Below are 7,848 nucleotides of genomic sequence, written 5' to 3'. Positions count from 1 at the left end.
GAGAGCATTCCAAACGCTCAAACGAGCCTTGTGCACCGCACCAATACTATCCCTTCCCGAAGGAATAAAAGACTTCGTAGTCTATTGCGACGCATCGAATCAGGGGCTCGGATGTGTTCTGATGCAGCGGGGTAAGTTCATCGCCTATGCCTCGAGACAGCTAAAGACACATGAGGTCAATTACACGACCCACAATCTTGAGCTAGGAGCAGTTGTGTTTGCTCTGAAGATCTGGAGGCATTACTTGTACGGAACGAAAAGCACTATCTTTACCGACCACAAGAGTTTACAACACATATTCGATCAGAAGGAGCTCAACATGAGACAACAACGGTGGGTCGAGCTACTCAGTGACTACGAATGTGAAATTCGTTATCATCCGGGTAAATCCAAACGTAGTAGCAGACGCCCTAAGTCGGAAAGAATATTCTGGTCGAAGAGTCAAGTCGTTCACAATGACTATCCATTCACACTTGTCTAAGCAAATTCAGGCGGCCCAGCTTGAAGCCATGAAACTTGAAAATGTGACGAGTGAATCCCTTAGAGGAATGGATAAAAATTTAGAAACCAAGAGTGGCGGAGCCTTATATTTCATGAACCGGATCTGGACACCGAAGTACGGTGGTTTCAGAGACTTAGTCATGACCGAGGCGCACAACACTTGTTATTCCGTGCACCCGGGATCAGATAAAATGTATATGGACCTCAAAAAGTTATATTGGTGGCCTAATATGAAAGCAGAGATTGCTACCTTCGTAAGTAAATGTCTTACTTGCGCAAAGGTTAAGGTCGAGTACCAGAAGCCCTCCGGTTTACTACAACAACCAGAAATTCCAGAATGGAAGTGGGAGCGGATCACTATGGACTTCATAACCAAGTTGCCCAAGACATCGGGTGGACTTGATACCATATGGGTCATCGTCGACCGATTGACCAAGTTTGCACACTTCCTGCCTATCAAAGAGACTGAAAAGATGGAGAAACTTACAAGAACTTAAATTAGGGAGATTGTAAGACTGCACGGTGTTCCCTTATCTATTATCTCGGACAGAGATAGTAGATTCACTTCGAGGTTCTGGCAGTCGTTACAAAGTTCCCTAGGAACTAGGCTGGACATGAGTACGGCCTACCATCCACAGACCGACGAGCAAAGTGAGAGGACCATCCAAACACTGGAAGATATGTTGAGAGCCTGTGTGATTGACATTGGAAAGGCATGGGATACTCATTTACCCCTTGTTGAATTTTCCTACAATAACAGTTATCACACGAGCATCAAGCCTGCTACATTTGAAGCCCTCTATGGCCGAAAGTGCAGATCCCCTCTGTGCTGGGCTGAGGTGGGTGATACCCAATTAGCTAGGGGGCAAGTTTCTAATAGTACTCTCACAGGCCCGAAAATCATTCGGGAAACGACAGAGAAGATCGTTCAGATCCGTGAACGATTGAAAGCCTCTAGAGACCGACAGAAAAGCTACGCTGATAAACGAAGGAAACCTTTGGAATTCCAGGTGGGAGACTGAGTCCTTCTCAAAGTCTCACCTTGGAAGGGCTTATACGCTTCGGTAAGCGTGGAAAGCTTAATCCGAGATATGTAGGACCTTTCGAGATTCTCGCAAGAATCGGCCCTGTAGCTTACAAACTCAATCTACTCGACAACCTTCGTAACGTACATTCTACATTTCACGTCTCTAACTTGAAAAAGTGTCTGTCCGACGAGACTCTTGTAATCCCACTCGACGAGATCGAGATCAATGAGAGCCTCAACTTCGTGGAAGAACCAGTAGAGATCATGGACCGTGAGGTCAAGCAGACGAAGCAAAGCCGTATCCCGATTGTGAAGGTTCGCTGGAACGCCAAGCGAGGACCGGAATTCACTTGGGAGCGTGAGGATCTAATGAAACTGACATATCCTCGTCTTTTTACTTAGTTATTTGTAACTACTTATTTGCTTAAATTCTAATTTCGGGACGAAATTCCTTCTAAGGAGGGGATGATGTGACAACCCGAAATTTCCATTCTGTACAAACATTATCAAGTCAATAGAAGTTAGATCTACTGCAGTAAATTTTCAGACTTTTTCGAATAATTTTGTGTATTTCAGGGTTTACATTGATGGGTTTTAGCCATAAGAACATCCTATGTGCTCATGCAACCCTAATGCTTAGATCTAGGTTTCTCTATTGTACATGCTATTCATCCAAGACTTTAAACCCTAATTCTAGCATACAAGTAATCATATTAGCATAAGAAATAGGTTTAGATGTTACCTTGATTGTTATATAGCAATAACAATCACAAATCCTTCTTGTATTGACTTTAGAAAGCTTAGAGTCACAAACGTCACTCCTCTAATGGTTCACAAACACCAAGAGCAAGAGGATGAAGAGGAGAAGAGAAGGAGGCTGCCCAAAACGTGTGGAAACCCTAACCAATTAGTTCACAACGTTTTTGAGGCTTAAGGGTACTATTTATACATTTAGGCTATTAGGGTTTTAAACTAGGAAACCCTAATTTGGATGCTTGGGCCCTAAGCAACCCATGAACACTTTTCTCTCCATAATTCATCCTATCAAGTTGCTTTGGTGAAGGCAACCCAAAAGGACCATGCACCATCGGGTCAAGTACATACCAAAATAGTTATGGACTTAGACACTAATCCAACAGTATCCCACTTGGATAAGTCTAATAACTATTTTGCGTATGACTTCAGATCCTAATCTGCAATCGTAGCTTTCTAAAGCCGCTGTCAACTCTGATCTTATCAGATACGCGTGTCCTTTAGATAAGGGATCATATATTCCTCCATTCTAGATATTATCGTATAGACTAAGACATGGATCTAAATCATTCTCTCTGTCTATGTGTTGTTTCCCGAATTCAGATTTATGACGATTAACAACATACTACAATTGAACACATCAATTTAGTCCCGGCTCGGGCAAGCACTTAGGTGCCATCACTAAATCATCAAGGGGCCCATAGATATCGCTTTTATCCTACTTTGGATAAAAGGAACGGATAAACTTTGACTCAATGCTCGCTTACACTTACTCACTAAATCACACATAACAATATGTTTTATAACATCAAGTTACTGGTGCGTTTACATATTATCAATGTGCAACCGACTCGCAAGATACTACTCACACATCTCGGTTTTAAGAATATAATATATTATCGTCTCACCAATCACTCGTGATAAAATCCATGAAGTGATCCAAGTGAGCGTGGGTTTAATCCAATGCTCAAATCATATTCATAAGCACTCATGAACGTTGCAACAAACAATTGCTTATGTCTAATACACTTTAGACAATCCACACACCAATTCACGACAGTCTTCATTCATACCTAGTTCCAACATATGAACAACTGTGGTTCGTTTGAATAATTTGATTGTTCTGAACCAACTTAATTATTCGGGAAGTCAAAACATGCAAAGTGAAACACAAGAATAATACTAATCCCATATGGTCTCAAACCTTTGAGTATAAATAAAACACCTTTTATTTATCACCATATCGATTACTCATTATTTGTCATTTCGGGTAATCAACTTCTTACTTGAATCATAACTATACTTGTCCCATGCTCTTAGCATGCACACAATGTTTTTCCTATGGTTCTTACTTTGTGAAATACATCAAATGAACACATTACCAATCATACTCATTTCACTACTCCCAATCCTTCCTACAAGTGAGAGAATATCAAATTCTTTCCACTTATAGAATATGCTAGATTCTAGCATTTTATGCAATGATCCTTTCGTAATATCACTGCACTAAAGTCACAAGGACTATTGCCAATGAAATTACAAAACTCTCTACCGGAAATTGTTACAAGACAATTCCATAGATGTGATGTCTCTTACTCAAAGTACATTCCTTTGAACATCCTTTTGCATAAAAGTTTCTAATCTTAGACATAGATTCTCAATATCTAACTCCCAATATGGAAACTTTTCCATACTTATTATATGACAACTTATTCTTAATAGAATCTTATCTATTCATAATAATGTCGATATGCTCCATCCGATATCATACTTCCAACTACTCACAAGCGACCAATCCTCAGCGAACTTTGGATCATCCTTTGATAGTTGTTTAATTATCTTAGTCAAAACCGATTCTAGTCCTTTTTCCCTCTAAATGCGCTAGACATTTGGAAAATTTTAGAATGGTCAAATATTATAGCATTTGCAATCGATCCTATACCCGAAGCGTATTAGACACGATGCATAATGTCTTACATGAAGATTTAATTCTTTATCAATCTTCTACCATAATATTTTATGTGCTACGTTCTTATAATTCGAATTATGAAGAGGGATGTCGTAATCATAATTGAAATTTAAGAACACACTATGTATCCTTGACTAAATTTATTAACATTTCACAACCTAAGCTTTTAGATTTGGAATGAAGTACAATATTATCTCCCTTAATTATAGAAAAACAACTTTACATCCTTACTACTTTGCAAAGTATGACTCTTGTTTTCTATAATTAATATTACTAACTTGCAATACTTGCCTTAATAATCATACAATCATAACATTTATGCTCCCACTATCATGATGATTATTATAAACATAACACTTATGCTCCCACTAGCTTTGACATGTATTTAGAAAACAGCTTAACTTACAGAAAAACAATACCTATTGAATTTCTTAAGTTCATGTTTCTAATACCTAATGCTTTGATAATCTTTTATCTAAGCTTCTTAATCTCATACACCTTTATCCAAGATAGCTCATATGTGTGTCTTAAACAATTAAGACTAATTGCCAGATCTCACAATTCGGATCATGGAAAGGGATACCATAACCATAATCAAATTTGAGAACACAATTTTACAATCGCTATCTTCTTAAAATCTCTCTTAGTGAAAGCATTTCCTCACAGTCATTTTCATCAAGGAGGGAATCTTATGACACTTAGATTTTAATGGTGTACGTGTTCCTGTCCATGTGAATTTGTCAAAAAACAAAGTTTACGACAAATTCAAACTCATATGGACTGACCTTTCTCAATCTTGATTTCTAGCCTTATGGTAACACGGCTGCTCACCATGTCTTCCAAGTAGTTAAGCAGCTCACCCTTTCCCATCAATGTACTTTTCATTGATTAAGGTCCTTGCCTTTTATGCATTCAAATGGGAACTCATAGAACTCACATGCATAATTAACTTAATTGGAACGGCACAGAAACAAGATAATGTCAACACGATAGGTTGTAAACCTCAAGTCGTGTGCTAGTGATGTTCCATAAGGTTTATTCTTGATTTGTTCTTGAAACCTTTCAAGACCATTAAGATTCCCACTGACTCCTTGACATATAAGATTCTCTTGTCAATAAAACATTTCTTAACAAACAAATATTCAAGAGTTAGTGTAGTTTATATCAAAACACTTCACAAAATTGGTCCTAGTTGATCTTTGTCTTATCCAAGACATCACAACTTTCCAAAAATAAGAAAACTTTTTCCATATTCTACATTTGATGAGTGTTATAAACCTTCTTAAGACTTTTCAATCAATGTCACAATCTTAACTTTAAGACTTGTTTTGGAACGAAGTATGATTGACTTCTTGATTTAACCATTTCTTCAATTCTTGATTCCTCTTCTTAGACATACAATTGCACTAAGATTCACTTAGAGGATCAATTGAGATATGGTTCTTAATTATTAAGACCTATCATAAAACATGATAAAAGGTACTCTCCCTTCTTCTTAGAATAGAGAAACTTTTATCTTTCTGCCTAGTTGATTCTTCTTATTCGTTCTGCTATTGATTTAAACCTTTTCAATCAATTCAGAATTACACTTAATCTTATAAGTATAATCATATTTACTATACTTTAGTAAATCATGACGAATGTCTTTGTTACTCTTGTGGTGGACTTGATCAACACACAACCTTGCGTACTTGATCTCCTAGTCATTCACTTGACACTTTGTCAACGAATTAGTCTAATTTTCCCAAATGTGAAAGTTTTTCATTTATCATACAATACTTGTTGCATGATTTCAAGTTTCTGTCCACTTGAAACTTGGATGATGAGAAACTCTCCCTATTTCGTAAATTCTTGATATTTCCACAATTAACATAATTAAGAATCACATCCATTCATTGCAGAAATATGCAAACATCAATTTTTCATAACGATTTCATTGCAAGGAAATAAATAAATAAATAAATGAGTCAAACAAAATTTATTTTATTCATAAAAGTTGCGGAAAACATTTGTCCTTATAATGCAAAATCAACTGAAAAACAATGTGATTAAATATTCCTAACAACTCTATCATAACTTTCTAAGCTCAAAATCTAATCTTCGAATCCGTACGATCGAGATCCATATCTTCGTGATTAGACTCATTTTGCTCTTTCATCAAGCTTCCTCTCTTTTTCCACTGATCCTGCAAAACATTCAAATGCAATCTTATCACATCATGTATTAAGAATCAACAAATAGGAACTTAATGGAGTTAGATAGTGGATTTTACCTGAAGCACAGCCATACTCTTTGACTCTCCCATCTTCTGGACTCTTCGGGCTCTTAGGGCAGACTTGTATCCAACGCCCTTTCTCTTGGCAACAAACGCATGTCGGTTCTCCTAGAACGTCCTCAGAAGCATGGTTGGTTGACTTTCCCAACAAATATGCTCCATTGCTTTGCCACGTCATTTCTGATTCAGCAGCAATGAGCATGTAAGTTAGGTCAATGAGGTTTGTATCATGATCCATCATATAATACTTTCTTTTGAACTCATTATATGATTCAGGGAGTGACTGTAGAACCCAGCCTATAGCCAACTCATCAGGGAATGACGCACCCAACATTATCAACCTATCGATGTGTGATTTCATTCCTAGAATGTGGGCACACACGGGTTTACCATCTTCATGTTTCATTGCCAATAGGGCTTTAGTGACATTGAACCTTTCAATTCTTCGATCTTGTGAGTTAGGGAGAACAACGGGAGGAGGAGGAGGAAGTGAAGCATGATTTCTTGTTCCTCGATCGAATCGTGGAATATCATCTTCATGTGGAATGCTTGTTCCACGGATTTGGGAAGACCATAGTTGTCGTACTTTCACATCTACAAAACGGGAGAAAACAAATTCAAGTTAGTTGATTGATTGAGTCCTTAATAAATCACCCAAATGAGATATTAAGGCTAGGACCCAACACAATATGCTACTACCTAGAAAAGGGATGCCGTAATCTAGTTGCAAAATATTTGAAGGTAAGTGAATGACGATTCACTAATTTCCACCATGAAAAACGAAAAATAGATTAAGTTTTAAATGTATTGAAAACTCCTAGATCCTATGAGATTCATTGAACTTTTCAATGGAATGTTTAAATCTCAATATGCCCCTCTAGTTTGTGACTGGGATGCCGAGGATCACAAAGCGGGTATGAATAACCATGCAAACTTACACGGTGCCCTCACATGTTACGATCACCTATTCGATGTGCCGATTAACCACACATGCTCCACCGAACTATGACAAACATTGAGTCACCCTTTGATACCTTTGCTTAGAACCATTTAGTGTGCCGGTTAACCACACACGCTCCATTAACGTCTTCGCAAGGGCACAAAGTGTATTTTCATGGAATTGCATCAATTCACTTTTTCCTAAAGTAACTAAGATTGGGAATTTTATGAAAGCATTTAGTTACTTTTATACTTCATTATACTTATAATGGAAGGTTTCTGTCCTATCCCACCCGTTCGGCTAACGACCCTCCACTAGTTAAGAGTGCGGTGGGTAAGAGTGGATACCCATTCAATCGCCATTTTATAGACAATTTCCTTAAA

The sequence above is a fragment of the Lactuca serriola genome, chromosome 8 (assembly GCF_051521515.1).
Source record: "Lactuca serriola cultivar US96UC23 chromosome 8, Lser_US96UC23_V15, whole genome shotgun sequence".
NCBI classification, from domain to species: Eukaryota; Viridiplantae; Streptophyta; class Magnoliopsida; order Asterales; family Asteraceae; genus Lactuca; species Lactuca serriola.
Note: the sequence above shows the minus strand (reverse complement) of the source record.